The sequence below is a fragment of the Nicotiana tabacum genome, chromosome 7, assembly GCF_000715075.1.
Source record: "Nicotiana tabacum cultivar K326 chromosome 7, ASM71507v2, whole genome shotgun sequence".
Lineage (NCBI taxonomy): Eukaryota > Viridiplantae > Streptophyta > Magnoliopsida > Solanales > Solanaceae > Nicotiana > Nicotiana tabacum.
Genome location: NC_134086.1, coordinates 20,345,326 through 20,357,971, shown reverse-complemented (window position 1 = coordinate 20,357,971; position 12,646 = coordinate 20,345,326).

Here is a 12,646-nt window from a genome sequence, read left to right as displayed (position 1 = left end):
TAAACTTAGGAAGTGCGTCTCCTATGGGTAAAACTAAACTTAGGAAGTGCGTCTCCTATTGGTAAAACTAAACTTAGGAAGTGCGTCTCCTATGGGTAAAATGAACTTAGGAAGTGCGTCTCCTATTGGCAAAAATAAACTTAGGAAGTGCGTCTCCTATTGGTAAAACTAAACTTAGGAAGTGCGTCTCCTATTGGTAAAACTAAACTTAGGAAGTGCGTCTCCTATTGGTAAAACTAAACTTAGGAAGTGCGTCTCCTATTGGTAAAACTAAACTTAGGAAGTGCGTCTCCTATTGGTAAAACTAAACTTAGGAAGTGCGTCTCCTATGGGTAAAATGAACTTAGGAAGTGCGTCTCCTATTGGTAAAACTAAACTTAGGAAGTGCGTCTCCTATGGGTAAAACTAAACTTAGGAAGTGCGTCTCCTATTGGTAAAACTAAACTTAGGAAGTGCGTCTCCTATTGGTAAAACTAAACTTAGGAAGTGCGTCTCCTATTGGTAAAACTAAACTTAGGAAGTGCGTCTCCTAGGGGTAAAACTAAACTTAGGAAGTGCGTCTCCTATTGGTAAACCATTTCCTTATTCCTGAATTATTTACTTCTTGTGTTGTCTTCCCTCGAAACTGCTGGGGATAACACTGCTGGGAATTATTTACTTACATACTGGGGATGATACTGCTGGGGGAATCTTCTTTCCTTCTCCCCCTTCTTTTTCGAAACTACTTCCTTCAAAACTTTTATTTTCTCTCAACATTGCGGGAGATAAAAATGTTATCAACTGGAGATAACTCTGTTGAGGATAACACTGCTGGGGGATTTTCATTCCTTCAAAATTGGTGCTCCGCTCTTCTTAAGCCTGCTGGGAGCGACACTGGCCCTTTGCCTTTCCGAACACAAGTTTTAATCTTTTTGTTCTGTCCGCTGGGAATACAGTTTCTTTTATAAAAACTTGGGGGATAACACTGGTTCAAAGATCAGCTCCCTTGAGACTGGTGTTATCTTTCTTCTTCCCCAAATAGGTACCTGCCTTCAAGAAAATTTTCACAATGAGAAAATTTTCTGCCCCGGTTTGATGATCTTCTTTATGGCCTGTCTTTCCGCCATCAATAACATTCATTTTCCCTGTTTCAAATCAAAGAAAATTTTGTTAGTTTAAGACATGGTGAGCGGTCATGCCACTCCTGCTGGGGATGGTTTTCTCTTTCTCCTTTCCTCGTTTTGTGTTCCATTATGCTATCAAAACTTGTTGGGGATGATATTAATTGCTGACACCGGCCCATCCCTTTTATCAATCTCATCTTGATGGGGATACCCTTCTTGACACGGGCTTTGCGCCTGTTCCTTCCTAACTTATACCACTTTGGTGTACTAGTCAGATCCCGTCTTGCGTAATTGGAAAGCTGATGGTAAATTTTGAAGTCATTTCTCACTTGTTTTGACCAAACAAACTCTACTGGGGAATTTTCTATGAAAGGAGAAAGACAAAAAGGGACGGAATAAAAGACAAAAAAGAAAATATGACTCTCTAACAAGAGAAACTATAAGTAAAATCTATCAAACACGGATACCGACTCTAACGGTCATGACATGCACATGTGGCCTATCCTCCGTCGTCACATCGCCTTTCACCATTTCTGTCTGATGATTTTCATCTTATTCTCAATCCTTATTCGACTAGTAGTGCCCCGGAGGGTTTTCACTATCAACCCTCTCTCATTTCGGTTTTTCTCTCAGCTTTCTTCGCCTTATGGTGCCTGTGAAGGTTTTCACCGATAAGACTCTCTCATTTTTCTTTCTCAGCTGGGGATTGGAGTGTTACCGATAAGATTCTCTCTACTAGGGATTCCTTTGGCTATCCAACCCTTTAACTCATGATCCTCATTCCGTAGGGGATCAATGTCTTTTATGCATGGGGATCAGAGTCTCTTCTGCATGGAGATCAGAGTCTTTTCTGCATGGGGATCAGAATGTTATGTTCTGATAAAACTCTCACATTTGTCTGACTGGACATCTTTTGAAGACTGATCAGAAGGTCTTTCTTTGGACCGTAGTGTGGGATTTTGGATAGGCTAGAAAGAAGGGTATTTAAGGCTAAAAATGCATCAATTTTGGGTTCAAAATTACAACCTTCGGAACTAGATTTATTTACAACAAGCGCAACCGTTGCCTCAGTTTCTTGCTTGGGGATATTTTAATTTTTGTTACACTATGACCGAGCTACGAAGCGCCTACGTATCCTCTTTGAGGAATCAGGTCAAACGTAGTTCCCACTGATTCCTTTTTCTTGTGACTCATTTCTTATCTTCCTTTTATTTTTATTTTTCTTTTCCTTTTCCTTTTCTCTTTTGCTTTTTTTTTCTTGTTTTTTTTTGTTCTTTTTGTTTTTTTTGTTTTCTCCTTTTCTTTTCTTTTTCTTTTTCTTATCTTTTCTGTTTGTGTTTCTACTCTTTGCTATTGATTCCGAAAGAGGAGTATGAAAGAAAATAAATAAGGCTCAAAAAGGGTAACAAAGGATAAAGTGTTTAGGTAGTAGAACAAAATGCCTTCGTCATTCCAATATTCAAAACATGCCAAGTGCAAACAACATAATTAAACAAAGATTTGTAGCCTCTTCTGATGGTGCTGGACTTGACAATTATACTCACACATTTGCTTTTTCATTTGTCATCTCTAAAGAACCGTTGGGCAACACTCTCACTCGCATTATCATGAACGACCCTCATGTCAATTTGGCAAACCTTGCATTTAACGGTTTTCTTTATGTTTTACTTGCCCCAGTTCCACATGACTCGGGCTCCAAATAATCTCAGACCGTTCTTATTTCCTTTAAACGTTTCGATCATCTCCCAATGGTTTAATGATCAGCTTTTAAGATTGGGATAAAATTGTGTGCGCATGTCATGTCACTAGAATCGGTGTTTGAACAAAAGACACAACAAAAGTATAGAAGAACTAAACAAAGAAAATTACTAGAAATGATAAAATACCAAAATTTGCATTAGACTAACGGTGGAATGGTTTGAATAACAAAGTAAGCAAAACAAACCAAAGTACACCATGAAACAAACCTGGACCAACTAAATAAACCATTGTGGCAAAAATTGAGGGACGAGAGGGTTTGACACAAGACAATATCCGGATTACAACCCTAAGAATAATCCAGACAACAGAAATGACAACAAAATAAACCATCAAAGATCCTCTCCGGCTGACCCAAAATGGAGTGTCTTTCCAACTACCAAGCACGGCATTTTAGCCATTGAGCTCTATATCAACATTGCCAAGACCATCACCAACTTCAGTATCATCAACATCAGTCAACAAGTTCTCAAGAGGATTCGCGTGCTCCCTGTCACTGTCATTGATCACAATTAACCCTTCCTGAATCATTCTTTCTATTTCTTTTTTCAAAGAACGACAGTCTTCAATGCTATATCCTTGGACATTAGAGTGGTACATGCATCGTACAACAGGATCAAATCCTTTTGCATATGCGTCTGGAGTATATCCAAGGAGCGGCTCAATCAGGCCAGAAAGCTTTAGCTTTTCAAACAAACTTGTGTAGGACTCACCAATTGGCGTGAAATTATTTCTTTGCCTTTGTTCCCCTCCATGCCCCTATTTTCTAGGGTCGTTGGGTGCTCGAAACGTTGTGAAGGCAAGAATGCATTATGTGGTGTTGGCTCTCGCCATAGGGGGTGACCTGATGGTTGAACCTGTGACCGGCCATTGTTCGGAGGATAATACTGAGGCGGATTATATGGAGCTCGGGGGCAGGTTTGGGCATGATGGGCTGAAAAAAGTGGCTTTGATGGTGGGTAGTAGGGTTGTGGAAGGTTGTATGGAGTGTATGGATAATTTGGGTGACGGGGTCTGAGCTGGTAGTGAGGGGAAGGACCTCTGAATTTGGACCCAGTACCTGCTTCGACTGTTGCGACCTCGAGTGCACCTCCCGCGCCGCTCTGGATGGCCTGGGTGTTTGCTTTAATCGCCGAATAGCTCAGGATTTTGTTGGATCTGAGTCCCTATTCGATCATACCACCCATTTTTACTACTTCATTGAAATATTTACCAACTGATGTCACTAGGTGACCAAAGTAAGTTGGCTCCAAAGTTTGTAAGAAGTAGTCCACCATTTCACCTTCCCTCATTGGTGGATCGACTCTTGCTGCTTGTTCCCTCCAACGGAATCCGAATTCCCTGAAGCTCTCTCCAGGCTTTTTCTCAAGTTTCAACAGTATGAGACGGTCCGGAATGATCTCAAGGTTATACTGGAAGTGACCCGCAAATGCTTGTGCTAGATCGTCCTAGGTATACCACCTGCTAGGATCCTGCCTCGTATACCACTCCAGTGCCGACCCGCTCAAACTCTGGCCAAAGTAAGCTATCAGTAGCTCATCTTTTCCCCCTGCTCCCCTCATTTTGCTACAAAAGCCCCGTAGATGTGCCATAGGATCGCCATGCCCCTCGTATAGATCAAATTTTGGCATCTTAAAACCTGCCGGCAATTGCACATCAGGGAAAGGGCGCAGATCTTTGTAGGCCACACTAACTTGGCTGCCCAATCCATGCATACTCTGGAAAGATTGCTCCATGCTTTTCATTTTACGAAGCACTTCATCCTGCTCCGGATTCTTAGTCGGCCTCTCTGTTTCTGCTGGGAGTTGGAGGTGAGGGGTGTAAGTTTATGGTTCGGGTGCTTTAAAGGTTGGTTCAGAAGGGTAATACTGGTTATCATGAGCCTGAAACAACGGCCCGCTGGAGGATCTTTGCAGTGTGGCTGGTGGAGGTGTTCCGAAGACGGGGACGATTGGCGGAGGAGGCTTTTGTTTGGGTGGTGGAGCTTGGGGATTATAGGAAGTTTCCCCTTGGTAGTATTGGGCAATGGGGGAGCTTGTTGAAGGGCCGGGTGAAGGGTATTCCGGTGTGTGACCCGGTGGGGAAGTAGGAGTGACGAGCGGTTCGGTGTGTTCCGGTGTGGACCCTACTTGGCAAAAATCGCTCACTTTATCTTTGCACGAAAACCCTTCGTGTCTTCGGGCAAAGAGGGGCAGCTGTAAGCACGTGATTTTTGCTCTATGAAAGAATTACTCCCAAAAAAATCAAAATAAAAACAATTTTCCTTTGTGTACAATTTTTGTTATTTTTGTGGTATTTTTGTATAATTATTTGTATTTTTATGAGTGCATGTTTATTCGTTTTAATTAATAAAAATATAAAATATATCACATTTTTTCATTTAGTATTTAATTAAGTTTGTTTTACAAAAAAATGAAAGTCACAAAAGTAGGAATATTTTGCATTGTTAGCATTTAATGTCAAATTATGCAATTTTTGTTTTAATTGGTGTTTAATTGTGTATGATAATTTTTGTTAGGAGTTTAATTAGTATTTTTGGAGTTAATTTAGTTTGTAGCTCAATTTAGAATTTTTCATATAAAAAAAAAAGAAAAAGAAAAGAGGGCTACAAAACGTTAATATTTGAATTGAGTCTAATATAGCTATTTTGACTATTTTACCTTATTTCGTCGCAAAAGAAAAATTACAAAAAATATATATAGGTAAATTTTAGTTTATGTATTTCTCATAAACTTGAAAAATACAAAAATAGTACCTTATTTTTATACTTTATATAATTTCGAAAATTATAAAAAATCTAGTTTTATTAATGTTTTGTAGTCATATAGAAATAGTACTTTATATTTTTATCGTTGTATAATTTCGAAAATTATAAAAAAAAAGAGAGTTATTAACGTTTTTGTAGCCCTTTTAATATTAAAACATACAAAAATAAAAATAAAAAATAGTACTTTATATTTTATCTTTATATAAAAACGAAAATGACAAAATAGTTTTATTTATGCTTTGTAGCTATTTTAATCTTGAAAAAATACTAAAAAAAAAAAAGAAAGAAATAAGTTTTGTTTTAAATGTTAGTCTTATTTTGGTAGTTATTTTGCTTGCATATGATTAATTGAATAACATCGGGTTTTATTCTCGGGTCCGGGCAAAAGAATAATATTTGGGTTCAAACTACCCGTTTTATGCCTAATTTTCGGACCTAGCCCATAATAATCCGAGTCCACCACACATGGGGGACATGCGTGGGGAACACGGACGGAACCCCACACACGGGTAACCCCACCACGCATGGGGGACATATGTCTTGGACCCCTACACACGTGGGGTCCATTTTCTTTAAACAAGAGACAAAATGCACGGGGGACAAGGGCAAAGGGGAGGGGAAATTTTAAAAGCAAAAGAAAGATTTTGAAAAGGGGGGAGCACGTGAAAAGGAGAGGAAAATTTGTAAAAAAGCAAAAAAAAAGTTTTGTTTAAAGGAGGAAGAGGACGGAACGTGAAGGAGGAAAAAAAAAACGAAAATTTGATAGGACTGTTGGACCTCCCTCTCGGTTGAAAAGCGAAGAAAAACGAAAAGAAAAAAAGGTAAAGGGTGGGAATTGCTTCTTATTCTTTTCACGTCCAAACGATACCAGTTTTCCGTCGCGTCGACCACTCCGTCGAGCAGCAGTCGCTGCAGCTCACCACCAAACCACCCGCAGCTGCTCCTCACCACCACCCGCTGCTGCTCATCACGACCAAACCTAGCCACTGTCACGTCGACCATGGCAGCAGCGAACCCAGCTGCTGCCGCTGCTACTCCTCGACGCCTCACCACCCTCGTCCCTCTATCTAGTCCGCCATAGTCCAAACGACCAGCTTCTGCTTCGTCCCTTTTCATACGTACACAAACAGTCCGTTCGACCTCCAATAGTTCAACTCCGAGTTCGATTTGGGTTCGTTCAAGTTTTAGATTTTTCTTTCAAGATTATTTAGTTCATTTAATTTATTTTCCGTTAGGGTTTTTGGTTTTAAGTGTTGTTCGTAATCTTGTTTTGTTCGTTCTATTTTTTCGGATTATTGAATCTTTGTTTAAAGTGTTTATTTTTATAAATCTTGTCTTGTTTGTTAGTTCTCCTTCTTCTTCAAGACCTTTTATTTGGTCAAGGTTTTTCTTCTGTTTCTTTGAGTGTGCATTATAAGCTACCTTCGATTTGAACAACTTCGTCGAATAGTTAGTTTATGATTGCTTTGTTTGGACGAATACAACATGAATCACTTCTTAGGTCTGTTTTGATGCTTGAATCTTTTGTGTGAATTTGACTTAAGGATTGGTTGTAGCTGTGTAGTGATTTGGTGTAGTTATAAATTAGAGAGGTTTAAATACATATTGCTAAGAGTGAAGGCAAGGCAATAATAATAGGGGATTTTCAGGGGTATTTTTGGGTGTTAAAAGATTTAAAATGATTAGTGTTAGCAGCCTGCCAGTTAATATTCAGTGTATAATTAATGAATTATTTAATGAAAAGGGAATTAGTAGTGCAGAATACACCCCGTCTGGTATCTTTAAGGGTTGAAAATCAGAAAATAAGCATGAGATTAATGATAAAAGTGTATAGATGCACATGGGAGGGAATATACAGGCTGAAAGTGAAAAGCTTTGAATAAATAATGTTTAATTCTAGCCTATAAATAAGGGGAGTTGATATAGAGAAGGGGACTGAAAAAATTACAGAAGAGAAATTTTCAGAACTTAAAAGTGAGAGATAGGCTAATTTTTCAGAACCAAAAAAGTCAGTCTTTTGAGAGCTAATAACTGAAAGTGAGGTCCTTTTCTTTACTGCTGAAATTAGATCTTTGTTACTGCCTCTGTGGATTGCGTTTAGTACTACTGATTTTAGTCAGGCTTTCCGGGGTTTTCAGTTTGGTTCTGACCATTATTACATTGGTTATTGCTGTTTTGTTGCTGTTATTTGCTGTGGGATTCTGTTGCTGTGCTACTACTGTACATTGTTGCTCCTGACCTCTTTTCTCTATTTGTAATTCTAATTCCATGTACACATTCGAATCTTGTAGTGATAAAGCTTTGAAGTTGAAATGCAGCAATAAAATCCAACCGCCTCAATAAAGTAGATAGTAGACAATCTGGTCTATTTAGTTTTTTTTATGAACTGTTTTATTTTTATTTATTTTTTTGTATAATTGGATTGAAAAGAGAAGGAATCGTATAAATGGTCATGCGCTGATATAACATGAACCTTTCAATTTTATTTGATTAATGGGGTAAATCATGATAAGTAGCATATCTCTAGTTATTTGTTTGTTTCCATGCATATATTCAAGTAGTCCATAAACGAGATAGAGTACTTAGTCAAAACCCGATTAGTATTTCGTTTAGATGGTTAAAACTAATTTCCATTAGTCCTCTTAAGTGATTATACTCCCATCAGTATTGGCATTAATTCATGATACAAATAATCTCACATAGATAGATTGTGGACTTGATAAAAATGTAAATGTAAGGTGGTTGGGTAGTGTCAACATTATAGCTCCAATAATAATAGAAGTAAATAAATAAATAAATAAATAAATAAAGGTCGTAGTCGATAATTTTATGTATTAATAATTAAGTATACTTACACTAATGTAGAGTAGGTTCAATAAGCATTTAGTATAGTTAAATTGCGAATCCATTAGGGTTAATGAATTAGTCTATAGCTTTGATCATTTAGTTAACCTCACCACAGTTAAAAATGGCTAATTGTAGTAACGTTAGTCAATCTTGTACGTTTTTTTATACATAATTCCATTTTTAGTAATATTAGCTCATGGAATAAGGCGCGAAACAATTTTCCATTTTTTTTACAAGTTCAAGTATAATTTTCGTCAGCATCTGTTGTAATCTGTTAATTAAATAAGTTACGGATTTTTTTTTGTAACTAACCAGGATTTTTCTTTATTTAGAGACAAATAAAAATAGAAATATAGTTACTTTCCTTTTTAAATAAATAAATAAATAAATAAATAAATGAGACGAGCTTCGTCAAATAAAAGCAAAAAAAAATAATAAAAAAAATTGCAGGATCCTCAGTAAAGGTTTAAGAAATTTTTTTAGAAGTCGGGAAGGGCCGTTTAGCGAATTTCACGGACCTCCCAAAAGATAATAATGCGCTAGAATCTTTAGGCGCGAGTTTAGTAAATTACATTCCTAAATAGGGGTGGGCATTTTATGCGGCCCGAATCCAAATCCTAAAACGTTGAATAGAGTGTGCCTAAGATTGCGGGTTCATCTGATGCGGCGCAATCCGAAAACATACTTTAAACGACGTTCACTCTCTCGAATAAATATGTATATGTAAAAGCAGTAAAAAGTAGAATCCGCATATAGGTTATTCATGTAAAAAAATCAGATAATAGCTAAATGCAACAGTTGAGCGACCGTGCTAGAACCACGGAATTTGGGAATGCCTAACACCTTCTCCCGGGTTAACAGAATTCCTTATCCGGATTTCTGGTTCGCGGACTGTTAAACAGAGTCATTCTTTTCCTCGATTCGGGATTAAATTGGTGACTTGGGACACCCTAAATCTCCCAAGTGGCGACTCTGAAATAAATAAACAAATCCCGTTTCGATTGTCCTCTAATTGGAAAAACTCCTTCACCCCCTCGCGGGGGCCAGAAAAAGGAGGTGTGACAGCTCTGGCGACTCTGCTGGGGAGAATGAACCCAGAATCTCTAGTTCAGGGTTCAAAATTCGAGCTTGGAATAATTGTTGTATTCAGCTTTATCAGATTTTGTTACATGATCTGTGCATACTGTGCTAACTAACTACTTTTACTGCTTTGATATTTTGTGAATTGTATATAAACTGTGCCGAAACCCATCTCCTCTCTGAGTCTTCTGAATTGTGAAGAAGGGTGTACGGTGTACGACTTCTTTTCTGTCTAGTGTCAAGTCCCAATTTAGAACGAGGTTTGGATAAGTCGCAAAGCCGGTGAAGCTTCTGTATTCCCGGACTGCCGCCTCCTCCTCGGCTCGAGTTGTCCGCTCGGGTAAGCCAGGTCTAGAACAAACACCCAGGTTTTGAACCTAGAATAACTCAGCCTCATGCCAGATCCCTAGTAGGAACGCTTGTTTGCTTCATGTGCATTTTGACTTAGGGGACTCAACACAGGGGTTGGGTCCGTCTAGGGCTAGCAACCTGAAACGGAAAGACCATCCTGATGCATCCTAATTGTTTTTTGTGCATTTATTTGCTCTGTCCTGGATGTTGACCGTTTTTTTGAATTTCGGGAATGTTAGAAAATTAAGAAAAAGAGAAAAATAGCAGTTGGAGAGTTAACTAATGGTTTTGAAAAAAAAACAATGCCCAAGTACTGTCGGAACTCTGGAAAAAAAAGTTTTATTTTTTGGTTTGTTTTACTAAAAAAAAAGAGCGAAAAAAAAAAGAAAACGGTTGTTTTTGGTTCGAAAAATAGGCTGTTATATTGTTTGTTAAAAAGAAAAGAAGATTTTTTGGAAAATAGGTTGTCTGTTAAAAAAAAAAGAGAAAAAAGGGGTCTTGTTTTAAAAGTAATGTTTTTTTTTATATTTTTGCTTATGAAATGTCAAAAATGAAAATGAAAAAGAGTCCTATTTTAAAATAGTGCGGTTAATTCGCCCGAACTACGCTGGTTTGATTCTCACCGGATATGAGATACGTAGGAAACCCTCATCGGGTCCAACCCCACCTTTTGCTAAAATAGCCATAAACTAATAAATAATAAAAAAAAACATGTCAAAATTTTAATTCTGTCATAAAGAAGTTGGGTGACGTTGTTTTGTCAAAACATAGCCGAATGTTCCCGAAAGGGATGCCGGAAGGCTGACTTTGCATAAACAGTCACCTTTGGGTCATTTTTTTAAGATTTGGTCCAATGGACCCACACAACCGGTCCAGTTGACCCACACAGCCTTAAAAATCTTCGCTTCCGAAGTGCTGAAAGGCTGCGTTTGAAAATCAAGTTTTTTTTATTTTTTCCAATTTGAAAACGCACAAAACAATATATAAATAGTTTTATTTTTGAGTCAAATAAAAGTTTTTTTCTTTTTCTTAATCACCTTAATAAATGTGCAGGATGAGCACAAATCAAATCGAACCGTTCTCAGTCTTTAGCAAGGTCCCTCTGCAGCTCTACATGTGGTGGAATGATTTGGGAAATGATAGTAAGAAAATAGTGGAAAGAATTTTGGGAGGCCTCGTCAGTCTGTTAGATATCAAGCCAAGGACGGACGTCATTGAAGCTTTAATACCATTCTGGGATCCAACCCGTAATGTATTCCGCTTTGCAGACTTTGAGCTTACACCTACATTAGAGGAGATTGCGGGTTATGCAGGTTTGGATGGAAAATTGAGGGGGCGATATTTGCTTTCTCCTAGACCAGTGTCTCCACATGGGTTTTTGAATTTGCTACACATTAGTCGGAAGGTGCAAGATGATGATTTGTCGAAAGGTTATTGTGCTCTTCAATTCTTATATCAGCGGTATGGTACTCCTCAGGGTTTCGAAGAACCGAACCTCGGACTAACTCATGGTGGGGATAGAAACAAGTGGGAAGCAAGACGTACTTTGGCATTTATAACAGCCTTCTTGGGAATCATGGTTTGTCCCCGCAAAGATAAGAAAATAGAGATAGGCCTTGTAGGGATGGCTGATGTTGCAATCAAAAAATTAACAGTACTGTGATCCCTTTGGTTTTGTCCGAAATCTACCGAGCCTTGACTATATGCCGAGAGGGAGGAAATTTCTTCCAGGGATGCAATTTGTTACTCCAGCTGTGGATGCAAGAGCACCTCTGTCACCGAGCAGGATACATGAATCACGGGTTGACCGGAAAAAACTGTATCAGTGGTTGTGAGAAACGGATGATAGGCGTTGTATTCCCCGAAGGTGTCGAAGCATGGCTTGCACGATTAAGTTCAATGACGGCCGACCAAATTGAATGGCCATTTGGGTGGTTGCCTGATACTGAGGTGATATACATGTTGGCCGAGGAATGTCACATTCTTTTGATAAGAGTGCGTAGTATCCAACCATATGTTCCTCATCGGGTATTGCGCCAGCTAGGAAGATTTCAGGTAATTCCCACTGATGAAGATCTAATCAAGCACGCCATTGAATTAAGCCCAGGAGTCGTATTCCTCGAAGAAAAAATTAGAAAGTTGTGGCACGAATGTAGATTCCTGAAGCCCAAGACTATGGTTCGAGAATTGGCTAAGGGTGAGGTAGACCCAACATACAATGCTTGGTTCGGTAAAAGGTTCCAGATTCATCTGAGACCTGCTAAAAGAGCTCATGTACAACAATTTACGGATGATTCGCAAGAGCAGTGGGGTTGGTTGGCAAGAGAAGAAGGTTACCGGGTTGAAATCGGGAAGCTGAAGCAACAAGTTGAAAGGCTCATATTTGAGAACCGCGTGCAAGTCGCCTCGGAACAGGGTGAAAAGAATAAATTAACCAAAGAAAACCAGGCACTAAAAGCCCGAATTCACCAAGTCAGTAAGAGTAACAACGACCGACAGAAACGTCGCTCCGATGAAAGGTTGATAACAGAGCTGAGAAATCAAGTCGGCAAAAGCCGAGAGGACTTGAAGAGATCCGAGGCTTGCATAGAAAGAATGCGGGTCAGGTGGGAAAAAGGGACAATGGCATGGAGGAAGCATCTACAACAAGTCATAGGGGATTCTGAAATAAGCATGGGACTATTAAGAGAGACAAACTCCACTTTTCAGGAGCAGGTCTTTAAACAAGCCCGAGATGCCC